Source organism: Lepus europaeus, chromosome 6 (assembly GCF_033115175.1).
Source record: "Lepus europaeus isolate LE1 chromosome 6, mLepTim1.pri, whole genome shotgun sequence".
Lineage (NCBI taxonomy): Eukaryota > Metazoa > Chordata > Mammalia > Lagomorpha > Leporidae > Lepus > Lepus europaeus.
Genome location: NC_084832.1, coordinates 56869157 through 56882517, shown reverse-complemented (window position 1 = coordinate 56882517; position 13361 = coordinate 56869157). Strand labels below are relative to the sequence as shown.

General features: G+C 46.6%; 1 protein-coding gene across 5 annotated transcripts in view; it reads left to right on the top strand.

The window, feature by feature from the left end:
• ENOX1 (ecto-NOX disulfide-thiol exchanger 1) overlaps positions 1-13361 on the top strand; it is a 599613-nt gene that overhangs the window by 498617 nt on the left and 87635 nt on the right. The window lies entirely within an intron of this gene.

Here is a 13361-nt window from a genome sequence, read left to right as displayed (position 1 = left end):
GTCGGTGGACTTCTTATTTGGGAATTGCTTAATCCCCAAAGAAGCTTCCTTGCCTCTGAGCCAGCATGCTGGAAAATTAGACATTTTGTTCTGATAAATTTGAGTTCACCTAACCGGTAATCCAAAGGGTGGCCCCCTTTGGTTCCGTGCGAGGGCTGTCACTTCTTGAGTGGAGAAAGGGAGAGAAGTTCAGAGAGAGCCTTGCTGTGTGTGCTCCATCTCCCCCGAGGTGCTGATGCCATCCTTAAATTGCGTGGGAATTCCTAGGTTAGGGAAATACTGGCTCACAACCTGAGAAACGGGGGAGCTGGTTTGTCCGAGGGGAAGGGCGCTGCACACAGAACAAGGGAAGAGCCACAGTTGCCACTGTTGCCAAGAGAGAGTTCAACGAGAAATGGGTTTGATCCACCTCCTATGGCCTACCTCCTGTCTCGGGCTTTTTCACAGAGGGGCTGCAGGTGATCATGAGGCTGTTGGGCTCATTAAATGGTAAATGGAAAACTCAAGACAGCAGAAGGGTCAGTTCATCCAGATCCAGTTGTCGCGTGGTCACGTTGCTCCGCTTCTCCAGGGCTTAAGAAGTGAATGCCAGCGGCATCAGTGAGGATCACAGGATGAAGCTCCTGCACCCAGGCACGTGGGGAGGAGGCCTTTATTTCCTTAAGGCAGTGGTTCTCGAAAAGCGGGGTCTCCATCCCAGGGACATAAGCATCACCCAGGAACTCAATAGGAACATAAATTCGCAGGCCCCACCCCAGGCCAGCTGAATGAGAAACTTCTAAGGGTGGGCAGTGGAGAAGTGAGCAGCAGCCAGCCGTCTGTGATTGGCGCCCTCCGGCGAATTCTGAAGCTGATGTTGGAGAGCCACTGCTACCCAGAATCTCCCTTCATCCTCCCATTCCATTCTCTCAACTCTTTTTCCCAAGGGACTTGAGGAATTTATTATGCAAGTGGAGAGGACTTTGTTGGCAGCTGCTTCTTCATGGTGGCGGGGACGCTGCTTGGCTTGCCCAGCTTCTTCTTGGCCCAGATGTATGTCCCCACCCTTTCCTTGAGGGCCCGTTTGTCCTTGGAGGCCTTGGAGCAGCTCCACAGCTTCACTGTTGTATGGGACAAAGCCACACACCTCCCAGATCGTGTCCTGCAGAAACTTGGCATACTTGGTGGAGTGCCCAGACTTGCTCATGTTCTTGGTCACCTTGTGGCCTTTCTGAGGCTTGCACAGAGCTACGCTGCTGTGCTCCAGTGCCTGCTGGAGTGGAAGTCATTCCTTGAAACCTCTTGGAAACTTAGCATCCAAGTGGACTATGCTACTGTTTTCTGATGTCATATCTATCCTTTGTCCTGGCATCTGTGTGTCCATGCATGTCTTTCGTTAAGCTGATGCCAGATTTCTCCAGAACTTCCAGATTCCTGGGTTTGGCCTTGTTTATTTGCAGAGACCACCTCCCCCACCCCTTCCCCACAGCATCTCTGTTCTGTAATTCTCCATGTAGCAAAAGGAAGAAGTGAGTATGTGCAGGATCTTAAATTCTGTGAGATCTACAGATAAGTAAACAAGATGTGTTTCTCAAAAAAAAAAAAAAAAAAGAACTTTCAGCATTTTTGATGTGTTTAGACAAGGGGCAAGACAAGCAAGACACATCGTTATAAGGTGGTATAGAAGAAAAGAGCTGAGTTGATTAGAGATTCTGATTTGCACCTGTGGCTTTGCGGGTGAGGGACATGAGGGAACATCTCTTTTTAAACAACCCATTGATTTCCCAAGTAAGGATTGCACATGATCTCATAGTCTGCCTAGAACAGGCCCAGAATAACAGTAATGGCTCTGAACAGGATGCCCACTGAGGAGGTATCGTCAGCCAGGGCAGCAAGCGTGTGTGTGTGCAGGACCAGCGCTGGCCTCTCCCACAGAAGTGTCCAGGGCACGTGGAGAAGCCGCCATGTGGCAGAGACCAGAGGTCACCCCCAGAGACATCACTGAAGAGTCCCCTTCCCAGGCCTCTCCCGGTCTATCCCGCAGGCCTCTGTCGACAGCAAGAAGTAGCGCCCGAACTTCTGGAAGCTTCTGCCAGGCTTGTTGCTCCATCAGCAGAACCACTGAGTGAGGATGCAGCGCAGGTCATGTACCAGGTGCTGGACAAAGACAGGAGAGAACTGGAGTTCAGGCGCCAGGCCCAGGGAGTGCAAAAGCCATCCCTTGTTCTTCTGAATGAGGCGGCCCAGAGGGCGCCTCCTGTGGTTTCTGTAAGGAAGAAGCACAAGGCTGCTTATAGGGAAGGGAAAGCCACTGACTTGTATTTTTATTTCTTTTTAACTCCACGGGGCCCTGAAGATCCTGCCCAAAGGCAGGCAGCCATCCCTTCAGCCCTGGTGTTGGAGGACCGGCGTGACAGTCTAATGACTGCACCATCGACCACTCCCTGCGACTCCAGGGACAGCACCGCCTGTACTGCTGCTTAGATACAAATTTCCAGTCCCTTGCCCAGGAGCAAGTCCCCCAGGGAACTGCCCAGTGCTGCACCGGACCTGAAATCCTCAGGGCTTTAGGAATTCTTTGCCGGTCTCTTCTTTGCTAAAACACTGGGATTTTTGTCTCAGACCTCCTGGGCAGTAACTGATGCAGAATTCTGAGAAACTCCACAGGGGAATAAATATCCTTGGCGAGGCGGATCCTTGCTGCAGGGAGGCTGTGGCGATCCCCTCCCCCACTCCTGGCTAGCCTTTGCTTGTCGATTTCCCTAGGAGGGTGGAAGGCTACCCTGCACTACCCTGCAGGCATTTCATTTTGGGCGGTGGTGGGAAGTTGGAGGGAGAGAGAGATGGAAAGAATTGGCTTGCTGTGGTTTCTGGAAAAGGCACAATTTAATATGCAGTAATTTGTAGGGTACCTCGGACTTGGTTCTTTTGTTAAAAAAAAACAAAAGTGTTTAGAATCCTCAGGTTGCTGGGCTCTGCTCCGGGGCTGCGCCTCAGCCCCCTCTCTCAGGTCTCGGGGTCGGGCGTTCGAAACCCATACCCGCTTCAGGCCCCCATCCTCCTGGCCCGCAGCTGCCCACCACCCAAATGGCAGCCGAAAAAAAAAAAGTGTTTAAATATAGCTGCGCTTTTTTGGTACTGGAAAGTATCCCATTGAACTTCCCCTCTTTACCACAAAGAATCATTTACAGCATGTCTGGCTTGAGCCGCCCAGTTGCCACCATAACTCTGGTCCTGGACGGGCCGTGCACTGCCTCCCCCATTGAGTCCTAAAGGGGAAAAGGAGTTTAGGGTGGAACCAAACCAAGACACTGATAAACATCGAAATAGGTTTTCTCCGATACGTTGGAAAACCATGACAGATTCGTCAATGCACCCATTCAAAAAGGCTGATAGCCTCTTGCGAAGCTGGTGAAAGAAATTTTTAATAATTCAACTTTATTGTTGTTTAGTCTGTATCCTACTGGAGTCAAGCCACAGTTTTAAATCCAAATCCATTCCTCCTTCTCCCGCTCCCCAGTACTCCTCTCTTTCTTCCCTGCCACCTGCTCTCTCTCCCCTCCTTTCTTATCCCATTCACCTCTACCACCCCCTGCCAACCGGTGAGAACACATTCCAGTTGTCAACACATGTGGGGCGCTGTGTTAGTGCATTCTCCATTGCTATAATTAGACACCTGAGGCTGGGTGCTTTTAAAGAAAAGAGGTTTGGGGAGCTCACAGTGTTAGAGGTTGGAGAACATGGCGCCAGCTTCTGCGTGGCCCTAGCAAGAGGGAGACGCCATCACAGTGGACGCTCATGCAGAAGAAATGGCATCTTGAGACAGGAAGCTGGACAGGAGGGAGGAGCCGGACTGGCTCTTGGTGTAACAATTCTCTCAAGAATTTGGCCAGACTGGCATTAATTCCTTCCCGAGGGCAGGCCAGGCCCCATAGTGTCTTGACCACACCCGTTAGGCCCAACCTCTTATTAAAGATTTCCCCATCTCGAAGCCACCAGGTCCCTGGAGACCAAGCCAGCAGCACATGAACCCTTGAGAAACAAACCACATCCAAACCTAGCAGGCACCTACTGGTGTCCAAGGCACTGTGGCCCTGGGGAGAAAGGGCACACTCTGCCCTCGAGGGGCCTCTTTTTGAAGCGAATAAACATTTTAATACAAGTACAATCTCTGATGTTGCGAATGTCCCAACACCAGTCAATTAAATTCAGTATAAACCAAAATGAACACCACTACCGAGAGTATGAATGGTATCCAATATTTGACGAGTGCACACTGGACACAAACTGTAGAAGAATGAAACAAAAAAGACCCTTACTTGAGAGACAACCTTTAAGCCAGTCCATAAAACACAAACAAATGTTCTTGGATTCTAATTTATACCTCATTTAAACTCTAAGCTCATGGAAACTCACCACCATATCAGTATAGATTATGTTTTTTTTTTTTTCCAGTTTCCCTAAGAAATCACAGATTTTCCAAGTCTTTCAACAATTAAATAAGTAAGGGACATAATTGAGTTCAGTTGGAATTAGCAGTATTCAGTCTGTCTGAATAGTTAGATGGGTAGCTGTGAGCCTTAGGACTTGAGCTATCCGCTTGATCTCTTTGAAACCAGAAACACCTTAATTTTCCTGGCCTAGTGGATTTCCTGGTGTGCAGTGCTTCCCAATGGTTCTAAGTAGTACCCAGCAGGGAGACTGTAGCCAGGTACAAGCCTACGAGGAGGAGCACTGCCCACCCAGCAGCAGCAGGCCCAGGGCAGGTCCCCACACACAGGCCTGGGCCTTGCAGCCCACCAAAGGGGGCCAGGTCATTCGCAGCTTTGAAGCTCCCGTCTGGGAAGTGTTGAGGGTGATACAGAGCAGGCTCATGGTGGAGCAGCTCAGAAGTTGGCAGAGGGACAAGGGCGTTCAGACAGACGGTAAGGTGGCTCAGCCTGCGGCCACATGCCAAGATCTAAGCTCCCCGCAGGAGTAGACCTACACCCCCACCCCCACACCCCAGGAGCACCCATGTTGAGTGGCTGAGCTGTTCTCACACATGACAGCAGCCTGGGACATTGCCTCCTGAAACGGACACGAGCAGTGGCAAGCGTCCAGCAGCAGCCACCGAACTGAAGTGCTATCTTTTCAGCCACAGCGCAACCTGTCCTGAGAAGCCAAGTGCCAAACAGGGAAGCGTGATGGGTTAAAGTCCTCTGGCTGGGAGGCGATGAAAGCCGTCCTCCAAGGTGGGCTGAGGAGCTGGCTTGCCTGCCTCCTGTGCCCTTACAGTAGAGCTGCTTTGTTTGCAAGGAGCTCACGCTTGTCTCTGATTGTTTCCATGTTGTTTTGTTCGTTTGTTTTTTTTTTTTTATCTTGCTAATCTTGCCGAAGGAATCAAATAAATGTTGAATTGGGGGTCAGTTCCCTGAGTTCACGTTCAGTTACCATTTTCCTTTCTGTAATGGAAAGTGTAGGCAGTGTTTCCTCCTGTTAATTGCCTTAAACACAAAGAGACAGATGTTATTGAATGGACCCTGTAACAGAGCCGACCTTCCTAATGGAAGCCCTCCTGCTGAAAACAGGGCCATGTTTGCCCGTTGTGTAAATTCACTTTTCAAGCCTAGCCTGTCTTCAAGCTTAGCCTCCTGACGTATGATCCTGTTTTTTCCATAGCTCCTAACAGTGCTGTGGTTCCTGATATCTCTCATTCTGTTGGACCTCTCAGTTGCAGAGATGCCCACTTGCTCGGGAGGACGCCCAAAGATCCAGACCCCAGACGAGTTGATGCAAAAAGCACGAGGTTTTTATTGAACGTTTGCGCAAACGGGCCCCCACCTCAGACGGTGAGGAGCCCTGAGCGGCAGGTTCACACAGGTTATATAGGCAACAAATCAGCATATTCCTAATGTGCATGCGTAGGATTGGTCAGTTCAGAGGGACCATTAGCATATGGGAGAACGCTGGCGAAGAATGCTGAGGGAGAGTGCTGAGGTGTTACAGGATTGGCCGGTCGCAGTGACATCATAAGTGCGCGCCTAGAGACTCTCCGAAGGGGAGGGGCAGCTCTGCTCTAGGTGCACCCAGAGGTTTCCCGGAGGGGAGGGGCAGTTCTGCTCTGGGCGTGCCTAGAGGTTCTCTGAAGGGGATTGACTTTTCCTCCCCAGAGAACGTCCTGCCCGCTAGACTCTGGGGAACATCTAACCTCTTAAGAAGCCCCTGATATTTGCCCAGGCCTAGTTTCTTGTCCCTCCCCCCATAAGGGTCCTTCAAGATATGCACAAACATTCCATAACCGTGTGTTTTCTGTAAGACTTATCTGTGTTGTTGCAATGCATTGTGCCTGGAGACCAAGGACTTTTCCCGACACTAACCACTTCACTGTGCCGCACCTCCCTTATAATCTGTCCACATTGTTCGATGCTAGCTTGGAGCTAGATGGGTTTCCTGTATGTTTTGTGTGACCATGACAGCCCAGCGCTTTCCCTTGTTGCATTTCACAGAGCAGCCTCTTGTTATGTGAGGTCCTAGCTTCTTGCCTAGGGCCATGAGGTCCTTGAACCCGACAGAAGGCTTGGGTTGTTGAGTGGTTGGGCAGGCAGAGGAGAAGAATAAGGAAATTTGCAACTGATCTCCAGAAAGGGAGAGCTGCAGAGGCCTTGGCCCGGGAAGGGTTTAAACAAATGGCCAGTGAATGGTATACAGTTGCAGCACTGAGCGCAGCCCGCGGAGCCCTGCTGCTTCCCCACTGCCAGGAACACCATTATCTAGATTACAGTTTATTATGCTTTCTGGGCATTTCATTCTGGTGAGGCCTAATGCGGGATCATTACATAGGAGAGTGGATTTAATCCTGTTTCCTTAGCAGACTTTAAGGACACCGAGGGAATATTTATGTAATAAGATGCAAAGTTGCTATGGAAAATACTATAGCAACCTAACATCATCCGAGAGCCAAGCAGCCACTTGTAACAGCAATCTAAATTTACATTTATTTTAGTGTCATTTTATCGACACTCTTAGTATCTCATTCTGACAGGATGTTAAAATATGTTTTCAGCTTGCTTTTGAGCAAAATTAACACAGTGTTGTTGGAGTTTTAGCATGGTTTGCACAACTTCTGGGGGAAAAAAACAGTATTTTCGAGGGAGTTTAGAGGACAGAATCCAGGTAAGTTTGTAAGCTTTTTTTTTTTTTTCTTTCCAAAATGTAAGAAATGATTCCCTAGTAGTATTTACTCCTGGTTTTCTCTTTTGGTTTGTAAGCAGTTAAGAACTTCTGATTGTAGGAAGGACTGTTGTTTTCAGTATTGACCTGTTGTGTGGAGTGCTCACCTGTGATGCTAATGGATGCTTCTAGAAAATAGTTTTAGCAGTTCAGCTCATCGGCCTCTAGGAGAGTGCAGCATTCTAAAAATGAAATGTTTGCATCTAAAAATAACACCTGGTCATTTTCAAAAATCTAATAAAGAATGATGAAGAAAGCAGAAAAATGTTGGTTACAACACTACAGAAGAAGCGTTTGGGTCTAAATTCTTCTGCACAGCTTAACTCTGTAAAAATTTTCTGTGCATTTATTAAAGCTTCTTGGGGACAGTTCTACATGATTTGGGTTCCAGACGACCTCTTTATGTAGCAAGTAAACATCTTTCATAAAACAGAAAAGCTGCCTTCTTATGTGTTCGTGAAACCAAAAATACAGAGCAGATGAGTGTGTGTATCCATTCTGGATCATGGGCTCTTGTGCATGTACCTTTGGAAGTTGAATTGAAAATCTTTGAGGTGGTCAGAATGGATTCCTGAAGTTATTAAAAATCCTGATAACTCAAGCAGCCCTTCCAAGAGCATCTTTTGGGTCTCTTCAATGTGAACATGGCAGAGAAGCTACAGATACGTAAGCCAGTTGGTAGTGGAAAGATAGTATCTATTGATTTTCTTCTGTACCTCTCCATCTAAAATCTTGAAGTGTGACCATAAGACCGTTAAAGTGGAACATTGGCCAAAAGAATCAATACTAGACCACATTAAAACATAGGCTGTTACCAACTTCTTAGCACGCTGATGTACTGTTTATGAACATCATTGTCAATTCCCTTTTGTTTTTGGAGTGTTCATCAAAGTACAGTTGGTGACATAAAGCTATTATCCCTTGATGAAAGTATGTCTTGTAGAATTCCAGCTGGCCATGCAGAGTTAATGACCACATAACTACTGGGAAATGGAATTCAGAGAAGTAATTACTTTGTTCCTTTTCTCAGAAATTCCACTTGCCATTATATGATACTTATCTCATACTTAGAAGCCCTGGGAATGGAAGTTTATAATAATACAGAATTTTTTACTATGGTGAGCTCTCCTGTATCTAAGTGGCATTGAGACTCTTCTCTTTCACTTGATTGAATGCCTTCTATTTCAAAAAGAGACGGAGTGCCCAGGAACTCCTCCCCCAGTTCCTGGACACAAGGTGAGAAGCCTTCATGGAAGTTGCTAGAAAAGGACACTATTTAATTTAGGCTCCCCATGGCCCGCAGAGAGTAGGGGGAAACCTGGCTGGGCAAAGGTGCAAGACAGGGTCTCTGAAGGCAGTGCTTTGGCAGGTGTTGCTGGTTCTTCAGCGAGCCCACCCTAACTTCTGGAGTTGCTTTGTGCCAGAGACTTTTGCTTTTTCCTTGGGGGCATGTTGGGTAATCTCTGCAGCTTGAAGCAATTGCCTAAATTTTCACTTCTCAGAATTACCTTAGAAACATGTAAATATGCAGTACCAGGGTGTTGGTAACAGCATACCCATGAGGAGTCTTGGAAAAAAAAATGTAATGTTTCAGAAGATTGTATGAGGGGTCTCCAAACAGCTCATAGAAAACGTGCATTCTCTTTCACTTCTGCTTTTCCATGAATATTTTGGAGTACCCATATAGAATGGCAGGAGGGAAGCTTCCAATATATTGCTGAGTGATAAAACCAGTTACAAATCAATATAAGCAGATAACTCTAACTCTGTGTACATGTGCACATGTGTGTGTGTGTGTGTGTGGTTTATGTTCACAATTTACATGGAGAAATCTGTAAGGGTCAGAATATTCAAAGTAATTATCTCTAATGTGGTTAAAGGTGCTTTTTGTTTTTTCTTCTTTGGGTAGTTGAAAGATGTTCACATGGCCACAGGCTTATATGCATTGGTTTAACAATACTGTAGGAAACTTTAAAAAATATTCCTAGGAGGATCTGTGACAAAATTAATGCCAGCTGGGGACTGATACCTGGCCATTTCCAAGCAATCTGTAAAGTCATAAGTAGTGACAAATAGTAACTAGTATTAGATGATAGAACCTCATTGAATTTCTTCTTTTGCACTAAATTAGAGAACTTCTACATTTAACTTGCCAAACATAATATACTTACCTTCCCAGACCCTGTCATCCTAGTTTCGTATTCCAAGGGCTAATCATATTTGCATAACTATGAAAGGAAGGATTCAAGAAATAATTCCAGTTCTAAACCAGACAGAAAACGTGGCGTCCTCACCCAGACATTGGCAATGACGAGTCTCTTTATATATAAAAGAAGTCTTAAAAATGTTGCCTAACCTCCTCCTTTTTAAATAAATAGGAACATGGAGTCCCATGGGCTCAAGACAGGAAGTGGAAAGTCTGGAATTAAACTCTACCTTCCTTATTTCCAGGCTAATGACCTTTCTCTGGCACCACTGAATTTTATGGGGAGAAAATTCCAGAATGTCTCTTAAATGCTTTAAGTGACATCATAAGAGTCAGTAACCAAGAAAATCAGCCAAGTGTTTTGAGTGTCTGCTGGGTGCACGGAACCATGATGCCATTGGGAGCAAAGGTCGGATGGAGATAGTTATCCCCTTAGAATGTTAATCCAGAGCAGACCAGGGCTTAACCTCTAGCTTTCTTAGAATTTTCTGTATTTTCTACGTATTAGAAAAGAGATTTGCTTCAACATAGGCTGCACACCCAGGAACTGGGTGTTTGTAAGCCTATTCCAACAGAAATACCAGCTTTACAAAATATGCAGGAAATTGGCCCAAACCCTTTTATATTTTTGAGTGGTACTTGTTTCTTCAAAGCAGAGGCCACTGTATGACTTTGGGCAAGAGGAAGAAATGCATTGAGGGAGTGAAGTAGACAGGGCACGAGCAGTGCCTTGTCCCGGGTGTCCGTTGTCGGCCGCACACACCTTCGCAATCCACCTGCTGTCTTTCCTAACTCTCCACATAGACCAAGGAGAAAAAGAAGACATTTTTCAAAACATAGGCCTGCATTTGCTGGTTGAGCTGAAGTGGTCTGAGCTACAATGTGATCCCATGTCTTCCGTGCCCCCCCTCCCCCGGGGCCCAGGAAAGCCTGCCTCAGGATTATCAGTTTATTGACTTCCCATCTAATTTCAAGACTTATTGAAGTGGTTCTCCCGTTTCCCTGTTCCCAAGGCTTTTCTTTATGAGTTGTACCTCCCCATATATCTTACAAATAAAAGTCCGAGGGACGGCATCCACAGAAATATCAGTCACACTCAGATTCGCAGACTCGGGGATGTTTTGTGGAAGTAATATCTTCTCAATGCTCTGCATTAAGGAGAAAAATTGGATTTGGGTACCCCCAGCGTTAATTGAGTTGTTGGATATTTGTAAATACTGCAAGTTCATATTGGGCATGTGTGACTTTTTGTGTGTGGTCACAAGTTTTCAGGCGTAATCTACATAATCTACGCCATGCATTTTGCCTATCTTTTGATAGCAGGATGAGAGATTCTGTTCTTCTGCTGATTTACCAGTCAGCTGCTGGTGAAATGTCCCTCCCTGTGGTACTAGACTTTTCCTGTGTAGTTTCTATAATCTGAGTATCCTAGAACCAGCCATTTCTTTGCTGCCAAGAATCAACCTGAGCAACGGCATACTACAATAAAATAATTAAACTAATTGTAATAATTAAATCAAATTAAATTATAATAATTAAAATAATAAAAACTTAGTGAATGTTTACAGTGTATATAGGAGTAGACCATGTGTCTTGCAGTGCCAGATTAAGGGTGGGGGTAGGGACAATGAAGTCTTAAGCAATTAGTTGAGACTCAGCCCTTGATCAAAATGTGTTGCTTATCAACTACAGAAAGTCCTGGCAGTATAGCCCCAGTTCTCCTTTTTCCTGGACAAGCATTGGCTCCTGGGGCCACACGTTCTCTGTTCTCTGCCATCTCAGAAGTCACAGCAACAGCTGGCAGATAGACCCTGAGATAACCGTGAGAGCAAGGGGTTTCTGAGACGTTGAGGAGATGTGCGCCTCTGAGTCTGGTCAGCCATAGGGAAGCTGTGCAGGTTTATTGAGCAGACAGCGGTGAACAGATGCTGAGATGGGAGGATCTTCCGCCCCACACGTGCCTTGGAGATCAGTTCAGCGTGTCTTCCCCTCCAGATGCCCTGCCCATCGCGTTGTACTCAGTAGATAGACAGGAATTGGTTAGATGAACAGATAGAAAAATTATAAGTCAGAAAACCTAAAGTTTAACCTTCTGGGAGGTTTTATTTTGTTTGTCCTTTGTACCAGTAAAGAAAAAGAAGAAAAAAAATCTGTTATCTTTGAGGCGTCTTCAACAAGTTCGTGGAATCTGAATTAGAAAAAAAAAAAAAAAACATAGATTTCAAAAAATATCTTGCGCAGAATGCACTGATCATTTAAGTCCATATCTCTGTGAGCTTTTTGAAGCTCCACGGTGTTTAATCCTCACAGTACTGATGAAGTGTTTTCCACATGAGGCCCCTGTGGTCCCATGGAGGGTCCGTCACTTGCCCCAAGTCTCACAGCTCCTGTCTGGCCCGAGCCCCTTCTCTTCCTCTCAGCCATGCCTCTGCCTCCCTCCTGTACACAATCCATGCCCGCCCAACCCCTGAGGCTGCTGGGAGCAGAAATAGGGGATACCAGGCATCGTGGCTGGTGCTCCTCTTAAGACAACAGCTCCTGCAGAACACTCACCAGCCCCCAAACTACTCCATGTGTCTGGCCGCCATGGTTCAGGAACCTTGCTCCATTGCTACTTGTCAGAGACCCCACGTGTTACTCCACAGGGCAACAAGGGTGAGATCTTCCAGGTTGTAAAAACTCCAGGGCCTGTAGCAAGCTAAGGAGTAAAGCCAAGAGAAAGAGGAGCAACGAAATGAGTTAGCTAATGCTTGAAACCTTTTCCCCAGAACTAGGTTGCTCCTGGAAAATATATCTCGATTTTTTAATTTTTTTTACTAATTGAAAGTTGTTAGATCTTTGAGCTTTTTAAAAATAGAAACTAAGGCTTAAATTGGACATTTCTCTCCTTCTGTATAACATTTAGGCTCCTAAGGAATACCATAGTTGACACTGGATGGTCAGTGCCGTGTTCACAAAGCATTCCGTAAAGCCAACCTCAATGCCTTCCCTCTCGTGCACAATAGAAAGCGAGAGCAGGAGAGCTGCCTTCTCAGGGGACTCCTCGTAACCTTTGAGAAACAACATTTCATGCTAATTCCTGCTTGATTGGAAGGAAGGCGTTTTTTGAAAATCGTTGAATATGGGTTTGAAGCCTGTCCCATCACTGACCTCCTTAATTCAATCCAGGTCACCTCATAAACTTACCCAAACAGCTCTTTTTCTCAATTAAAAAAAAAGAGAGTGAGGCAGAGCTGCTTCAAAGCACTTAGAGTTTGATTAATAGCACTTAACTGGCGCTGGGGCACTTGCAAAGACTTTGTAAGGAGCTGCTAGGAAGAATAAAACAGTGCTACCTGGAAAATGATTCTCATCAGAAACTCCAAACAAATCATTTTAATGAGCAAAGCGAAGCTGCTTGGGGGTGTTTTTTGGCTCTTTTGACAGGCAGAGTGGACAGTAGAGGGAGACAGAGAGAAAGGTCTTCCTTTAGCTGTTGGTTCACCCTCCAATGGCCGTTGCGGTAGGCGCACTGTGGCCGGCGCACCGCGCTGATCCGATGGCAGGAGCCAGGTGCTTATCCTGGTCTCCCATGGGATGCAGGGCCCAAGCACTTGGGCCATCCTCCACTGCACTCCCTGGCCACAGCAGAGAGCTGGCCTGGAAGAGGGGCAACCGGGACAGGTTCGGTGCCCCGACTGGGACTAGAACCCGGTGTGCCGGCGCCGCAAGGCGGAGGATTAGCCTAGTGAGCCGCGGCGCCGGCCTGTTTTTTGGCTCTTTTGGAGTATTTTAATGTCTGAACACTCTCTCCCAAGGAAGAATTGCCATAATTTGGCCATCCAGTGTATAAAATACATGCACTCTCCCTGCCCAAGGACTCCGAGACAAGGAATGCTGAATTCGTGGAGCCAGGACTTGGAAGCACTCGAACTCCAGGGCTGAAAACAAGCAGTGAGGAGATGTATCCAGCTGAAGAATGTGG